The sequence below is a fragment of the Schistocerca gregaria genome, chromosome 2 (genome assembly GCF_023897955.1).
Source record: "Schistocerca gregaria isolate iqSchGreg1 chromosome 2, iqSchGreg1.2, whole genome shotgun sequence".
NCBI lineage: Eukaryota > Metazoa > Arthropoda > Insecta > Orthoptera > Acrididae > Schistocerca > Schistocerca gregaria.
In genome coordinates, this window is record NC_064921.1 from 69,981,960 (window position 1) to 70,000,646 (window position 18,687).

General features: G+C 41.5%; 1 protein-coding gene and 1 long non-coding RNA gene across 2 annotated transcripts in view; both read left to right on the forward strand.

Annotated features, from left to right (window-relative positions):
- LOC126336339 (uncharacterized) overlaps positions 1-18,687 on the forward strand; it is a 398,976-nt gene that overhangs the window by 26,313 nt on the left and 353,976 nt on the right. The gene's annotated exons all lie outside the window — the stretch shown is intronic.
- Positions 1-18,687, forward strand: part of LOC126336340 (uncharacterized) — a 279,998-nt gene that overhangs the window by 17,472 nt on the left and 243,839 nt on the right. The window contains exon 2 of the long non-coding RNA XR_007564948.1: positions 7,014-7,077. This is a non-coding gene — a long non-coding RNA (uncharacterized LOC126336340). The remainder of the gene's footprint in view (positions 1-7,013; positions 7,078-18,687) is intronic.

Below are 18,687 nucleotides of genomic sequence, written 5' to 3' on the forward strand. Positions count from 1 at the left end.
TGCGTGTGGTACAAGGTCCATATCTGTGTTGGGAGATGATGGGTTATTGCATCGTGTGGCCTGTTTTACAAACTTAAAGGTTGAATTTCCAAAAATTGTGAATTGTGTGTTTTTTTCATTTCTGATCTAGAAGTCATAGATTTAGCATGAAAAACGCTTGCGGAATGAAATACTTCCATAAATATTTTCACCCCGTATTTTACCTCCATAGGGGTTAAATTTTCAAAAACAGTGAAACACGTATTTTTTTCCTCACTGAGAAGCTTAATTCAATTTTTCACACATTTAAAAATATTTTCATGATGAAATATTACGTAAAACGTTTCATCCCCTCTGCGCTATTTGTAACCTGGGAATCAATTACCAAGTTTCATAGACGTAGCTTTAAAAATACTTTAAGAGTTATTTAATAATTATTTATTTTCATATTAAGTCCACAAATTACTTTACCTCCACAGGGATTAAGAAAAAGATGAAGTCACTAAGACTGAACAGGGCTCCAGGGTCCAGTAGAATCATTCTCTTGCTACTTCTTTGGCCCAGCTCTTGTCATAATGTAGTCTACACACATCAGAAAAAAAGCTGTGTCCAGTGCTAGGAATAAAGCACAGGTCATATCGTTTCGTATATGATACAAAGACCTAATGTCCAACATCAGTGATATATCTCAGTTATAGAATCTTAGATTGTACTCTGAGCTCAAACTTAATGGTGCATCTCGAAATACTGGGTCATGTAAAAAACAATTTGTGCTTTCCTCACATGACTATCTTAAAGCAAAGATCAAGGCACTCAGGGGAATGCAGTATTTATGATTTCCAAACAGCGTTTTATCAGTTCGAGGCCAGCGATTATTATTTTTTTACAATCATATATGGTATCAAGCGAAATTTGAGTGTGGACTGAGGATTTATTTGTAGGGATGGCGCAATGTGTTACGTTGGATGGAAAGGCACTGGAAGATTTAAAAGTAACTTCAGGGTTATCTCAGCTAAGAATGTTGTGAGCCTCACAGTTCATGATGAGTTTAATGACATGGTAGACTTCTGCAGTGATGCAGTTACCTATAATGAAGTACTATCTGAAAAAGTTGCACAAATATTCAGCCATTTCTTGATAAATTTTAAAAGTGGTGCAAAGATTTTACTTTAAATTCCGAAAACATAAAATTCTGCACATCAGAAATGCAAGAACTTAGCTTCCTATGGGAGCAATATCAATGAGTTAGAATCAGTAAACTCATACAAAAATCTGAGTGTAACAATTTATGGAGATACGAAGCTGAATGATCATAGGGAAGTCAGGTGGCTGTCTATTGGTAGGATCCTGCGAAATAAGTATAGCCTATATGAAAGTAAGATAGCTTACAAAAGCCAAGCAGTCTTGAAGCAGTCTTATGTCGCAGTTATAGTCACATGTTATTGGACACTTTCTTTGAGTTGTCAAGGCTGTACGTCTGGTTGGTTAGCATGGAGTTGAAGTTTGTGATGTCTGGAGATGGGTGTAATCCCGAAACGCGTAACATGTTGTAATAAAAGAGTCAATTGAACATTTCATGACTTTATTGCGATTTTACAGCATTGGTTGCCAATTATTAGATGCCAACTGTCCTACAAAAGGTTTCTTACAAAGTTTCAACAAACAGTCTTAAATGAAGTAAGAACATACAATGGCCCCCTTCCAGTGGGACCGTGAAGATGAGATTAGATACTGCGCGCTCGCAGAGGCATTTAAAGACTTATTGTTCCCGCACCCCTTACGATTTTGGACGGGAAGAAATCGTAAGTGTAGTACAACGTGAAGTATCCTCGATCGCCCAGTTCATAGAGGTTTTCGGAATGTGGGTGCAAATGAGCAAATAAGGATTCAGGCACAGAGCTGGATATTCTTTTAGGATACACTTTTTACCATATTTTCAGTGAATTACCCTTTTTTTGCTACGTCGTGCAACACCCAGTCACCGTTGACACAGGTTTGGAAGACTATATGCCTGTAGAATCCATTTCATTTTCAGACGATACTCCCAAAAAAATTCTAGTATTTTCTTCTTTGTGGCGGTTAGAAGAGGTATCCATTTCCATCCATCATGTCTCGTTTTGTGCAAAGTAATCGTTTACGTTTAACGACTGTTCTTAAACCCAATAGAGATAGTGAACATAATAGGGAAAAGCTGATAATTAAGGAAACAGCTGTTGCTTCAAAACCCGGCCGGGTGGCCGAGCGGTTCTAGGCGCTTCAGTCGGGAACCGCGCGAATGCTACGGTCGCAGGTTCGAATCGTGCCTCGGGCATGGATGTGTGTGATGTCCTTAGGTTAGTTAGGTTTAAGTAGGTCTATGTTCTACGGGACTGATGACCTCAGAAGTTAAGTCCCGTAGTGCTGAGAGCCATTTGAACCATTTGTTGCTTCAAAATATTCGTCATACAACTGCATCTGACGATCAATCTAAATCCCAGAGCGCTGGACTTATTGTCAACCAAAGTAATAAATTTTTGCCACTAACATCTATAAAAATGTATTCCACATACATCAGATAACACATTTTGTTTCGTTCACTGGAATAACGGGTTTTTGTTTTTCGATTAGGCGCTAATGCTGAGGAAAGCAAATACTGGTGTCATATCATGATTTTTTTCCTTAGTGGGTGACAACATTAAACTAGACCATTTTAGAAGATATTTCCGTCATTTGACTATAGATTTCTAATTTTGTCTCCAGTCAAATGGAGGAAATTTCCTTGAACGAGTTCTACGTATTTGTGGTCCTCCACTAAAGGAACTCATTAGATGCTTGCCAAACTAAGCATTTGGGATGGTCTTCATTTACAAATCTACAATCTACAAATCTACAATCAAATGGCAGAGGTTTCCAAAAAAAAAAAAAGTCCACTACTGGTCATTAAAATTGCTACATCAAGAAGAAATGCAGATGATAAAAGGGTATTCATTGGACAAATATATTATGTGATTACATTTTAAAGCAATTTGGGCGCATAGATCTCGAGAAATATGTACCCAGAACAACAACCTCTGGCTGTAATGACGGCATTGATACGCCTGGGCATGGAGCCAAAAAGAGCTTGGATGGCGTGTACAGGTACAGCTGCCCATGCAGCTTCAACACGATACCACAGTTCATCAAGAGTAGTGACTGGCGTATTGTGACGAGCCAGTTGCTTGGCCACCATTGACCAGACGTTTTCAATTTGTGCGAGACCTGGAGAATGTGCTGGCCAGGGCAGCAGTCGAACATTTTCTGTATCCAAGAAGGCCCATACAGGACCTGCAACAAGCGGTCGTGCATTATTCTGTTGAAATGTAGGGTTTCGCAGGCATCGAATGAAGGGTAGGGCCACGGGTCGTAACGCATCTGAAATGTAACGTCCACTGTTCAAAGTGCCGTCAATGCGAACAAGAGGTGACCGAGGCGTGTAACCAAAGGCACCCCATACCATCACGCCGGGTGATACGCCAGTATGGCGATGACGAATACACGCTTCCAATGTGCGTTCATCGCGATGTCACCAAACACGGAAGCGACCATCATGATGCTGTAAACAGAACCAGGATTCCTCCGAAAAATGACGTTTTGCCATTCGTGTACCCAGGTTCGTCGTTGAGTACACCATTCCAGGCGCTCCTGTCTGTGATGCAGCGGTAAGGGTAACCGCAGCCATGGTCTCCGAGATGATCGTCCATGCTGATGCAAACGTCGTCGAACTGTTCGTGCAGATGGTTGTTGTAAACGTCCCCATCTGTTGACTCAGGGATACGTTACAGCCATGCAGACAAGATGCCTGTCATCTCGACTGCTAGTGATACGAGGCGGTTGGGATCAAAACTGCGTTCCGTATTACCCCCCTGAATTCACCGATTCCATATTCTGCTAACAGTCACTGGATCTTGACCAATGCGAGCAGCAATGTCGCGATACGATAAACCGCAACCGCGATAGGCTACAATCCAGCCTTCATCAAAGTCGGAAACGTGATGGTACGCATTTCTCCTCCTTACACGAGGCATGAAAACAACGTTTCACCAGGATAATCCTTTCAACTGCTGCTTGTGTTTGAGAAATCGGTTGGAAACTTTCCTCATGTCCTCACGTTGTAGGTGTCGCCACCGGCGCCAACCTTGTGTGAATGCTCTGAAGAGGTAATCATTTGCATATCATATCATCTTCCTGTCGGTTAAGTTTCGCGTCTGTAGCACGTCATCTTCGTGGTGCAGCAATTGTAATCGACAGTAGTGAATATAATAATTGGTTACGATTAATAGTCTAGTGTGCTGTAATTACCGTACTGGATCGAAATCTGGTAGATATTCTAATGCGGTAATGTGGAAACGATTTAAAGTGGAAATAATATAAGTTGAAATTTTGGCTACCAGGTGCAAATCTAGCGCTATGAATGCAAACAAGAAGTGTGGAAATGTTCCCATATGTAATGGATTAGGAACGCGATGTGGACAGAAAACATCAGACATGTGAGAAAGGCATAATATTGATGATGTTATTAATCACCAGTTCCATAGTTGTGCAATATCAGCACCGGAGGCGTCAACACGATACTGTACAGCGCCAGATTAGCATCTGCTGGCCAAAATTCGAACTAATACTTTGCAGTGTTATTCTGTTCCACATAATAACAAGTGTAAGATAATTGCAGCCCACGATGGATCTCAGGGACACGTGTATTTCAGGGACACTAATTTTGGGGGTTGTTTGTTCGTTTTACATATCGTTTTTTATGTAATCTGCAGCAAAGGGCATAAAACGACTGCTTCCTGCTAGGCGCTCAGTCCGGAACAGCGCGATTGGTACGATCGCAGGTTCGAATCCTGCCTCGGGCATGTATGTTTGTGATATGCTTAGGTTAGTTAAGTTTAAGTAGTTCTATGTTCTAGGGGACTGATGACCACAAATGTTAAGTCCCATCGTGCTCAGAGCCATTTGAACCATTTTTTTGACTGCTTCCTGATTTTGCGAATTTCTTGGCTGCAGGAGGTTAAATTAATTCTCTTGAGCACTTTTGATTTATCGGTGGTAAACTTCCAGTGAAAAGGCAACAATGGATAATTCAGACTTTGTCAATGAAGTGTATTTTACGCATTTTGGCGTGAAGGCTGGGGGCAAGACAAATCATAGTCCCAACGTCGAGTCTGTTTAAGTTGTGAGGACGGACCCCTGGTTCATGTACAAATGGACAGCTGTGCGAAAGGCAAGCACAGGTCTCAAAAAAACTGGCCAATTAGAAGGCAGAAAGTTGACGGAGAAAACGGAATTTTTTATTCAAACCAAAAAATGAAGCCTTCTGACTCCACTTGGCATTTCAAACAATTTATTAACCCTTATCAGACAAATTGGCAAGTAAGTTACAGCGGTTGTCAGAAGCAAAGACGACAGAAGGGAGTTTTCGTCAGTCATGACATTTGGAAACTAGTGAAAGACGAAACATTAGAAGACAGAATGAGTGAAATTTGTAGATCATCTTGGATATCCTTTACACAAGTTGTCAACAAGCTTCTTGGCAACAGCAAAGACCTTAAATTGGAGGAATAGTAGGAAACGTTGAAATAGGCACATATAATGAAAATTGTAAATTTTAATGTATTGTCCAAGAGCATAAGCGATATATCGATTACAAAGATGTACGTGTGAAAGAACGCTCCGAGGCAGCTATCGCTGAGATAGAGTATGTGCAACGAAGAGCTTATGTTAGGTCGTGCAGCTGTAGGCAGTTGGTGCTCGAGAGTAGCGGTATTAGCGCGGCAGTTTCTGGCAGTGTCCTTTGCGATGCTCCGGAGTGGGCAGTCGCTTAGTATTAAATATTCAGTGTCAAAATTTCAGTGTTGTGTATAAATGATTTATGGAAGATTTGAAGTAAAATTCATTAAGAAAATGCTACAAATATTATTACGAAATTTTGATGAAGAACCTTTCTATATATTGTTACGTCGATCTACAATAAGGTAATCAATATTCAGGTATGATATTTGTCCAAATGAAACTTGATCAGTGATTCTACGTTTGCCTTACACGTAATGTGGCACCACGTAACTGCTGGTGTGGTGGCGCCATCTATTGGTAGAGAGACCGACGCGTGCGCACCGTTTGATGCTGCATAGCGCCAGTGTGGTTTCACACTGAAGAGAAGGTGGCCACGCAAGTTATCGTCCAATACCAAACATGCAGGCGAGTAAGCAGGAACAAGGAGGAGTGATTCGATTTTTGGCGGGGTAGGGAGTTGGAGACCGTGAAATGTATGTACGGGTGAAGGCTGTGTTCGGTGAGTACAGTCCGGGTCGTTCAAGTGTTGTGGAATGGCGCAAACAATTCCTTGAGGGGTGCGGGTCACTGGAAGACGATGCTCGTCCTGGACAGGCTCATCGCGTCATCACACCGGAAATGGCTGCGGAAGTGAATGCTTTAGTCTCCGACAGCCACAGAATCACCGTGGACGAGATCCATCGGTTATTGGATATTATCGTGGGCCTCGCCCACGACAAAGTGTGTGACTGAGTCCACGCCTGGATCCGACAGCAACCTACTAGCTTTTTCAAGGCCGGAATCGACCGGCTAGTGTCGCAATGGGATAAATGTGCCAACAGTGTTGGCGGCTATTTTTGAGTATATGTACTGTATATAACTACAGTTTTGAGTTAACAAAATCGTTACCTTTACTTTACACTAGTGACAGGGTTTCATTTGAATGCCACTTATATTTATGCGCTTTTGCTGTTGAACGAATTTGAATGAGACCAACTTTGTATGTAACCCCAAGTTTTTTTTTTTTTTTTTTTTTTTTTTTTGCAAAGATCATTTGTTTACGTAAATGTAATTTTTATTATATAGCTTAGCAACTGCAAGTCAGTTTCACAATATAGTAAGATTTTCAAGTAAGATAATACAGCCATTCTCCCCAGTCATGTCCCGGCTCCAAATTGCAAGTCGTTTTTATTTAAACAAATTTTAAATGTGTCTCAGTCAAATATCCTGCATTTTGGCTTTTGCAGCTGTGGTTTCTTTAATAATGAAGAGAGAAGAACAACGCGTTACCCAAGGCGACGCCAGTTCGAGGTAAGAAATTTATTTCACACGGTTTATGGATTTTCGCACAGGGACGTCTTTTGCATTTGTTCTCATTTACATGGTCGCAGTAAGATGGAGTAGTTTTGAATGTACTTAAATCTAATTTGCCATTATCGCGCACAGGTTTTAATTAGTTTGGGTTTACTGTACTCCTCTCTAGCTAGCAGACAGATTGTAGAAAACAGGGTCAGGTAAATATACAGATACACGTAATCAGATACGCAGTCAGGACACCCCTTGGTATAATTATTCTTTGTTAGACATAAACATCATGCCTTACTTTAGCCACAAACGTTACAACATGTTGGATAGCTTGAAAGTACTGGATGCTTCAGTCAGCTTAAAGGTGCATCTTCTGAAGTCCTGTGTCAACTATTTTCTAAAAAAAATAGGTTCTCTGAATGAGCATTACAGAGAAAGGGTTCATCAAGACATTAAACAAATAGAACTGGGTTGCCAGGACCGATGGGATGTCATCCTCAAATCTGACTCCTGCTGCACACTGAATGTCCTCAGTCAGAGCACAGATGAAAGTGCAACATAGATTTGAGGGGAAAAGAGGAGACTCAGATTTATGCCTTTGTATTAGTCCTGTAGAACATTATATTTAATTAAAATGTTACGAAAGTGCGTTATTATGTCGTTTTTTTAATATTTTTTTAAAATCCATACGTGTTTTGTATGAATATTCTCGAACTTTATAATTACATTGTCAAAAAACCTTATGTGTTACACCGAAACCTTTGACATATCTGAACTTAGCATGTCCAAAGGCATTAACATCACCTAAGCTGATAAATAAAGCGACCTGAAAAGTGCGCTCTTAGACAAAAGAAAACAAAAAAAGACGACGCCCCACGAAAGAATTATCCGAATGGATCGGAAATCGGTAGATGAGATGTACATGTACAGACAAACAAATGATTTCAATTTCATAAAATCTGGATGAGTAACTCAAGAGAAACAGCTCCTCAAACTGCGCAAGACAGTAACGCATTGGCCCACCTCTGGCCCTTACGCACGCTATTATTCGTCTTCTTATTGATTGATTGAGTTATTGGATATCTTCCTGACGTGCCAAAAGCTTTCCAACTGGCCGCCGGATTTCTCCCCAATTGGAGTGCTGTGGACAGGGCCTTACAACCAGACCGGGATTTTGGCGATCTATGGACTGAATGGCACGATGTACCTCAGGAGGACATCCAACAATTTTGTCCATCAATGCGAAGCCAAATAACCGATTCCATGAGGGCCAGAGGTGGACCAGTAAGTTATTGACCTGCTCAATTGGTGAAGCTCCTTCTCTTGAGTAAATCATCAATTTTTTCCGAAATTGTAATTATTTGTTTGTCTGCAGATGTACACCGCATCTAACAATTTTCGTCCGATTTGGATTTTTTTCCAACTGTGTATAAGTTTGTTCACCTGCATTATTATACACCCTGTATAAATACGTTTGTCAATAAATTCGTAGATTTTTTACGCTGATGAATGTTAAGTAGAAGACCATTCATATATGCTTAATAACGATATCCTTCCTTAACTTTAGCCTATAATGTACTGTTGTTGTTGTTGTTGTTGTTGTGGTTTTCAGTCCTGAGACTGGTTTGATGCAGCTCTCCAAGCTACTCTATCCTGTGCAAGCTTCTTCATCTCCCAGTACCTACTGCAACCTACGTCCTTCTGAATCTGCTTACTGTATTCATCTCTTGGTCTCCCTCTACGATTTTTACCCTCCACGCTGCCCTCCAATGCTAAATTTCTGATCCCTTGATGCCTCAGAACATGTCCTACCAACCGATCCCTTCTTCTGGTCAAGTTGTGCGACAAACTTCTCTTCTCCCCAATCCAATTCAATACTTCCTCATTAGTTATGTGATCTACCCATGTACTGTATACGAGCAAAATTTTTGTATTATGAATAAAGTGTTACCTTCGGAATGAAATATTACGTTCTTGTACATACTTCTCCCTCTAACCAAATGTTGCACAGGACTTCATCGTTATACTCAACAAATATTGACTAAAAACATTGCAATAAAGACAAAACAGTGCGTTTATTAGATACACTGTAAGCAGTTGGAATCCTCCTGTCAGCTGACAGAGAAGTCGGTACCTGTAGACATAATACGCCGTCTCTCTCACCTGTTGTCTAATGTGATGATCACCTTCTCCTGCGGGTGACTCAGGATGACTCTGATGGTCTGCCGTTCTGGTCCGCTGCTCTTTAGTGGCGCGTTGTTAATCTGTGACGTTCATTCTGCAGCGGACGCACTTTATACAGTATAAACAGTCATTGTTCGCAGCACAGTGTGATCAACGTGGAACATTCCACGTAACAAGAGTGTTAAAACGCGTAGCTTTGCAGTTCTTTTCCTCTCGCTACTTTGAAACTAATGAGTACTTTCCCTTTCTCATTCTTGTAACAAAGACTGACAAAGCCGTGGAACTAAGTCAACAGACATTAATCACTTTAGGGAATTACTCATATCTACTGTTCCACCCTTCCTTTTGTTCCAGTGAAAAATGGTCGTAATTTAGCAGTCTCCCCATTAGGGAGAAAGTAAGAAAGGGGAAGCGCACAAAACTTGTGACAAAGTTTGCAGTCTGGTTTCAGGAGCGGTATCGTTAGATAAAATTATTGCTACAATTTAACAGCGCTTTTAATGGGCATTGAATAAAAATCGCTGCGGATGCAGACACATAACAGCCCCACATGAAATGCTTAAAATAGCTTCTAGTGTTCTACAAATGCTACTTTCAGCACTTATGCGTTAATATTGCAATAATATATTGTAGTCGAATTTTCTGTCTTTTGTCAGCTTGTACAACTCTTAGTAGGGTTGCCCTCCCTCTTGATCAGAATCGGCCACACTGGTGGATACACTTTCTAACATTCTGCGTGGTGTCTCTTTGTTCTATATCGTGACTCCCTACCACTTTCGCGCAACGACGCTCTGAGCGTGTTTTTTAAGGAATTGACTAGTTTGAACCTGGGACCTGTTGCTGGTAAGGAAACGCCAAACCACACATGACATGTAGAATCCAGAAGAGTTCAGTGAGACTAGCGATGATATAACCAAATACATAATGATTTCAGCGTCAGATCCGCTGCACTCCCTGTAAAAAAATCTTAATACTAACTAAATTTAGTGGAAGGGGTTCAAGGCTTTCCTATTTTTAGTTAGCTGGTAAAATAACGTCGAAAAAGCAGTTAAGTTTACCATTGGAAATTTTATTATACTCACAAAACATTGTTTATAAATTGCACTATTGATAAAAGGAAATGTTTCAATACAGTATGGTAAAAACCAACTGCGTTCAACAAAAATGTGAACGAATATTCCCTGAGTGGGTTTCCAAGTTCTACAATGGATCGAAGGATGACCTATGCCATATCGCATCTATAATCTAGGTTTAAATTAAGTTTCACAAAAGAGAAAACTATCAACATGGTCTACAGTGACCTTCAATTATCTTTAATTACTTATCTAATTTGTCGTAAATTACAGTGGCTCATGTGGCTTCTCAATAACTATATAACAGAAAAATCATCGCGTTTCAGATTTTTACTTCAAGTGGCAAATGTGAACACCATGAGCTTTAATTGACGATCGACGCTAGTATTACACAAAAAGGGGGTGTAACAGATGAGACTTCGGCAGTTCTGAGTGAAGCTTTACGCACTATTATGCAGAATCGCGTGCGTTCATTACCTTGTCGGTGTTCGTCAGGGGGTGGTGGGCAGCACAGCTCCGCTCACCTCGCCGTCTCGGAAGCAACTCTCTCCTAACTTCTCCTTACTACAATTTACCGAAGTTGGTTTAAAAAACTATCTGGCAGTGTTTTTATCTGACCAATCAGAGTCTCAATGTTAACCTTAAGCTCCACCTACAAAAATTCTGTCTATCCGATGAGAAACGTTATACTTTTCGTTGCGGGGCAATGTTTTTAAAGTTTGCAACGTAACAGAGACGCGAAAAAGTCTCACGCTAAAACTTGCGGGTTGTGTGGCCCTTTTTGTGCTATCGTAAGACCTATACTGTTCGTCTGGAGGGCTCTATCTATTAACATGGGCTGGGGGGTGGTCCTAACGGTTAGCTGGTGACGTCGGTGTCTGTCCCTTATCGTAGGGCATTCTAACTTAACACGGTTCTGCTCTTGGCTCCTGTTCTCGTTTCTCCCCTCGGAACTGCGTCTGTCTCACAGTGGGAAGGTGTGACATGCATTTAGGCATTCTTGTGTTAGTCTGTGGTATTCCATTTGCTCACTCGTTACTCGTATTACTTTGGTTAATTTAATGTCATGATTTATTCGGAGCTATGTGACATACTACTGGATTTGCTTATCATGTCAGGGTTCTCATGGAAGGTGTTGGATATGCCTGACACCTTATAACTTGAGTGACCTCAGCTCAGCATATTTTATTTGTTTTGTAAACGAATGGTGCTATTCTGCCTCAGATTCCTCGAACATCTTTATTTTCATATGTAATAGCCATTTTTTCTAGTTTTTAATCATTTATCGTCGGTTTGTTAATTATGTAGAGTCGTTGCATGATCAAATAGCTTTAGTTTATATGTTGTCTTGGAATATGAGAAAAAAGGTTACGGAAGGTACATGGTAGGTGGACTGGAGTTCACTGTTCCTCGTAGTTTATTTAACATTATCATCGTCATCTTCTCCAGTTTCCAGTTCCTGGCTGGGTCTGTTGAGAACATAGGCCCCTTCATCTGTTCCTCTCCTCTACCCCCGCTTCTGACCCAGTGTTCTCCTCTCTTCTTGACACATTCCTCCACTCCCACGGTCCATCTGTCACTCAGTCGTCCTCTAGGTCTTTTGCTTCCTACTACTATTTCATGATCCTGTCTTAGAATCTTGCGAGCTCCCATTGTTGTAAAAATTGTGTACCAGCTTAATCTCGTATTTTCTATGATCTCTTACATGGTATTCTCTTTCGCCATTTCTCTCGCCAGCTTATTTCTTACTCTATCTATTCTAGTTGGTTCTATCCTATGTCTTTGAAATTTCGTCTGGCGGTCCTGTGTACTGTTGTAAAATATGCTCGGTATAGCATTTGTTTGCTTTTTGGTGGTACATCCTTGCCCCGACTAGGCTTCTTACACTCTCCAAGAATCCATTTGGTTACTTTCACCTTTCACTAATGCCCTTATCACTGGTCCTATTGTCTTCAGTCACGCTTCTTGGCTACTTGAGACTTAGAATCTTTAGCACGTGTCCTTCACTACTCATATCCGTTCTGCTCTCATCTTATTCTTCCTTGTCACCGTCACTACACACTTCTTCGCAGTTAAACTTCAATTTGTAGTATCGCATACGCCTTAACAAATACATTTGGTCATCTACAAACACCACTGTTTTCATATTTTCATCGCCAGTTGGTGCTACTATTCCTGCCATTATCTCGTCCACAATGATGATAGAAAGTAATAAATCCCTTGCTTTTATTAGTTCTTCTCACAGGCAGCCTTCCAGTTCCTCTTTTCTGAGTGGTCTCTCGGTTCTTGCTACTTTTCACATAGTCACAGCTTCTCAGTGCCCTTTAATGTACATTGCTTTGCAAGGATCTTGCGCTGAAGAATGAAACTCACATATCGATTCCAGACTCCACCCCCCCCCCCCACCCCCCCTCCCTGGGCGTCAAAGATGACAACGGAGTTGTAAGTTTCTGTCAATTATCGATAGCAGACGTGTGGTACCTGACGGACCCAATGGTGCACGGCTGCTGCCCCACACCATCTGTGGCTTCGAACCACGAGCATCCTTTGCCACCGCAACACAGGATGTCCGCCAGCAGCCATAAAGGTCACTGGAGCTTGGAGACTGCTACGCAGACACCGCCCAATCGCAGCGCCGTCTCTATCTTTCATGCTTTAGTTTGGAGAGTCTCATACTTGTTGCTATTGTGTAAGCTAGACTCTATTTCTTGCTCTAATATTTGTAATGAGTCTTCATACACTTGCAGATATACAAATTAAGTAAATTTTCTGTTTGCTCTGTTAAGTTGTTCGCTAGTCATTTCTGCTCCTGTCCAGCTTTCCTACGACGACAGCTGCTGCACCTCTCCTTACCATTGTGCATAGTATTACACAACAAATTCCATGTCACAATGGACATTGTATTGAACGACAGCAGTTAGGTGATGAGATAAATATCATCCCACGTCTCTGAGTAATTCTGAGCTTCTCTTTAGAGCTCGTGCGCCTCTTGTATACAAGATTCGGCGATACTAGAAGGCATACATGCCCAAGAAACTCTGCAAGGGATTGCTCTGGCGCTCTCCTAGGAACACATTTGGTTGAAGTGGACATACAGCTCTGGCCAGAGGATGCAGGACACACCGTCCTCCCGGAGCGTGCCGGAAGGATGCGTCCCGCGTGCAGACGGACCTTCCTTCTAGGGAGCCTCCACCAAGGACGACCACAGCCCGCACTGGCGCACGCGTCGTGCTCACGCTCCTGCTGTAGCCACACTTCCTGCGGCACGCCCGCACGCATCCCTCTCAGTAGGTCATACGCCTGCCTAATCCTGCCTGCTCAAAAACTAAGAGTACTGCTGCGCTACTGGATAGATAAATCACAGCGAAGAACCAAACTGTTTCTAAGAACGTTATCGCCAGGTGTTTTCCTTGTGATATTTTTAAAACTGGTTTTACTACCCTTTCGCTTGACAATACAGCCGGCTCATACTTTCGTGAAATATACAGGTATTACAAAATCAAATATTATAGAACACTTTTGTGCAGTCTACAGTCAGCTATACGTTGTTCGTGGATGCGGATAACTGCGTCAACAATGAATTTGTACATTGCGTGGAAATGTCTGTGATCCTTTGTTGCTAAAAGGGCCGACATGCAGGTTACTAACAGGCGACCAACCATCAAACGTTCTTGAAACATGATTTTAGTAGTTCCATCTAGTCTTGGTCACCCAAGAAAAAGTTGGTCTGCGTCCTCTTCTTCTCCTCAGGAACAGAAAGATGTTTCAACGATGTGCAACCTGTGGCGAAGTTACGAAAACATTCATGGTTAAATTTTGGAGTGGCTATTAGAAAGCCGAGGTGCTTAGGCACTGAAACCGTATGAGAATTCGTGGATAGGGTACTGACGAGTGCATCGTTGCGTACCTGTTGCCTTCGTGTCTTGTCGTTTCTTCCCATTACCTTGGATGTTTTCTGTCATGCTTCTATGTATAACATATCGGCAATTCGTATATGGGAATATGAGATTGCAGGCCAGATGATATTCACTGTCACGGCAGACTCTTCGGACTGAAATCTCATTGAGTGGAGGAGAACTGTCTTCAGTGGTTAGTGCCGTTTCGAACTGAGCCCCGATGACCAGTAAAGATTTGTCCTGAAAAGCCGTGGGCAATGGTGCGATACCAGTATGACTGTCGCCGGCCATGCGGCTCAGAAACGTGGAGTGATGGCCTGGGGTGTCACTTCATTTCATAGCCGCACGCCATTGCTTTGCATCCGCAGCACCCTTTCAGCACAGTGCGACATGGACGATATTCCACACCCCCTTTTGTGGCCCTTCCTGGCAACCCGTCCTGGACCTAGATTTCAACTAGATAATACCCTTCCGCTCACGTCGACAGTTTCTACTGCTTGTTTTTGTGCTTGCCAAACCCTACCTTGGCCAGAAAGGTCGTCGGATCTCTCCCGAATTGAGACGGCCCTTCAACTATCTCTGGATTCTCAACGCCTGACACGCCCATTGGACACAAATTGGCACGACAACCTTCAGGATGTCATCCAACAATTCTGTCAACCAATGCCAAGACGAATAACTTCTGGCTTAATGGCCAGAGGTGGACCAACGCATTATTGACTCGCTCAACGTGCGAAGCACTTTCTCTGGAATAAATCACTTAATATGTCTGAAATTGTAATCATTTGTTTGTGTGTACACGTACATCACACTTACCGATTTCCATCCCATTCGGAAAATTCCTTCGAGATGCTTTTTTTTTCAGTAGAGAAACAGACTGTGCGTCGGACCTTCATAGAAGCTCCATATGTTAGGTGTCTTCCATAGATTCATTTCCTTGTCAAATTTTTTAGTACATCTTCACCTCCAACGTCATATGCTAACTTAATTTTTATCAGTCTTCAGTATAACACTCTTCTCTACGTCATTAAGTCAATTTAAAAGGCTGAAACTACAATTGGTATCAAAGCGAGAGTCGAACGCAGCAGACAAAAGATTCGTTTTGAAAAGAAGGTGCAGGCCGTGAAACTTAGAGAACGATTGCGATATGTGTGTGGATAGCTCAACCGATAAGATCGTTGCAGCCCGAAACGTAAAGATAGAGATAGGCATTCCTGTCTAGATCGTAGCTTTAGTTTGCCAAGAAGTAAACTTCGCTGCAGGATGGAAGGTAGAATCTCGAAATAACTAACTACTTTACTTAATTCCCACCTAACAGAAACCAGAAACGTGTATGAAGCAACTCATAGATCTGAATTGTTGTTGCTGTTGTCCTCATACCGAAGACTGTTTTTAATGCAGCCCTCCAGACTAATCTATTACGTACAAGTCTCTTCGTGTCTACTGCAATTGCTGCAACTTACATCCATTTGAATCTGCTTATTGTATTCATTCATAGGTCTTGGTCTACAATTTTTACTCCCCACTTCCAGCCATCACCAAACTGATGTTTTCCTGATGAATGAGATGTATCCTCTCAACCGAACTCTTCTTTTAGTTAAGTTGTACCACAAATTTAGTTTTTCTCCATTTATATTGAGTCCCTTCTCATTAGTTATTCGACCTGCCCATCAGATAGTCTTAACATTTGCTGCCTTTTTTCCCAAAGAAAGCGTGTGTTAACAGATGTGCAAATTACCGAACTATCAGTTTGATAAATCACGGCTGCAAAATACCAACACGAATTATTTCCAGACGAATGGAAAAACTGGTTGAAACCGACCTCGCGGAAGGTCAGTTTGGATTTCGTAGAAATGTTGGAACACGCGAGGCAATACAGACCTTACGACTTACCTTAGGAGATAGATTAAGGAAAGGCATTTGTAGACTTAAAAAAAAGCTTTTGACAATGTTGACTTGAATACTCTTTTTCGAATTCTGTTGGTGGCAGGGGTAAAATACAGAGAGTGAAAGGCTATTTACAATTTGTGCAAAAACCAGATGGTAGTTATGTGTCGATGGGTGTGAAAGGAAGTAATGCTTAAGAAGGAAGTGAGACAGGGTTGTACCCTCTCCCCAGTGTTATTCAATCTGTATATTGAGCAAGCAGTAAGGGAAACAAAAGAAAAATTTGGAGTAGGAATTAAAACCTATGTAAAAGAAATAAAAACTTCGAAGTTTACCGATGACATTGTAATACGGTCAGAGACAGCATAGGACCTGGATAGTGTCTTGAAAGGAGGATATAAGATGAAAATCATCAAAAGCAAAACGAGGACAATGGAATGTAGTCGAATTAAATCAGATGATGCTGAGGGAATTAGATTATGAAATGAAACATTTAAAGTAGTAGATGTAGAATTACAACGTCATCGGCAAGCCTCGACGTTTTTATTTCTTCTCCATAAGTTTAGTTTCCTGTCCGCATTTTTCCCTGATTTCCTTTATAGCTTGATCTGTGCACAGACTGAATAAAATACCTAAAAGAAATATCTACTTGATTCTCCGTGCCTTCACTATTTATTTTCTTAAACGTATTAATTCGTCTTCGCTTGCATTACTTTCTCCCGTTTCAGACAATCGTTTTTTGAATGGTAAGAAATCACTGCCGGCCTGTTACAACGTTCGATATTGATTTCGCCCCTGTACTTGTCGAATACCTCGAGTCACCTAGCTATTCTCAAATCAGTGAAGATGTATAAATAATGTAGTCGGTAAGTGACAGTATGCAGCGGAGAGGATATTTCCCTGTAATTTTGATCATCTGCTGAGCTATTAAAGTATATTATCCTTTAAAAACGTGTGAAGTACGTATTTAACCCCGTGCGTTCAAAATAGTACTACTGTGATATAACGCATACGGGGAAAGCCTCTCATATTGTAATGACATCCCGTAATAGGGCAAAATCTGTCTTCTGTCGACCGGAAGAACTTGAAGTGAAAAAATTACATAAGTTGAGATAGCAACTTCCAGTCAATCAACAGGATTGCAGCAGGTCTAAAGGAAGAATCGTTTGAAGAACGTTTTCGTAAGGTATATTCAGAAATGTTACTCTATTTTACGAGATCCAGGGGAAACTGAGCTAACGGAGGATATTGAACAAACAAGTGGATCGTGCATATTCACACGTATTTTCAACTCTCCGGCTATAGTTAAAGATTTTTCGGAGGAAGAGATTAACGAATGGTTATACGAAGATAAAATCACAGACCATGATTAAAGATCTGGTTCTCAGTGAGGACTCTAAGAACGTTCTGCATTCATTCTCCTGAACATAGATGAAGCATTACTTTTGTCATGCTGAGTGTTGTATATCGCTGTAAGAGAGTACCAGTTCGTTTATTTCATCAGTAAACCACCACCGCAGCAAGTGAAACGTCCCAATTGTCGCATTCTGTTGCGGAATGTATTTGTGTTCAGTGGAATATTCTCTCTGAAATTGGAAGGTAGCATTGGTAACATAAGCGGACCGAAAGGGCATTTACAACTTGTACGGAAACTAGACGACAGGACTTAAAAGAAGAGTAGTAATTGATAAAGGAATGAGATGAGGCTGCAGCCTGTCTCTGACGTTACTCAGTTTGTGCCTCGAACAAGCTGTGAAGGAAATAAAGGAGCAATTTGGAAGGAGAATTGCAAGACGGAGTGGCCGTGCGGTTCTAGGCGCTACACTCTGGAGCCGAGCGACCGCTACGGTCGCAGGTTCCAATACTGCCTTGGGCATGGATGTGTGTGATGTCCTTACGTTAGTTAGGTTTATTTAGTTCTAAGTTCTAGGCGACTGATGATCTCAGAAGTTAAGTCGCATAGTGCTCAGAGCCATTTGAACCATTTTTTTTTTTTTTTTTTTTTTTTTGAAGAAGATGAATTATAAATCAGTGGGACAGAATGGTTAGGTATCTTAAATAGAGTTTACACGATAAGTTTCAACAAAAATGAAACGAAGGTAGTGGAAGTATCATATTAGTTGGTGCTGAAAAGTAACTGGCAATGGCTCGTACAGTGTGAGCGTAAAATTCTGACTGGCAATAGTAGTTTCAACATTTCTGAAAAAGTGATTTCGTTAACACTTTATAAAAATTTAAGTGTTAGCAAGCTTTTGCAACGAGAGAATAAAATATTTTGGTGGAGAACTAGTGACTATTTTAACCTCCTTACTCTGGGACAAAAAAGCGTTGGTGACCCTTATCGGGACAGTTTTAGAAGCGTAACTGTTCCGAGCACACATTCACGACGGGCTATACGCGTCTCCTTAACTAAATCGCTCTCGCGCCGCTCATACCGTGAATTCCGTGCTCTGACGCTCGCAAATGTTTGAGGGTGCGTGATCGAGAGAAGCGACAACGGTAGAAAATTGAGGCGAAATACAGGAAGAACGGCACAGGATCGACAGTTGGTGCAGGTGCTGGCGGTTGATCCTCGA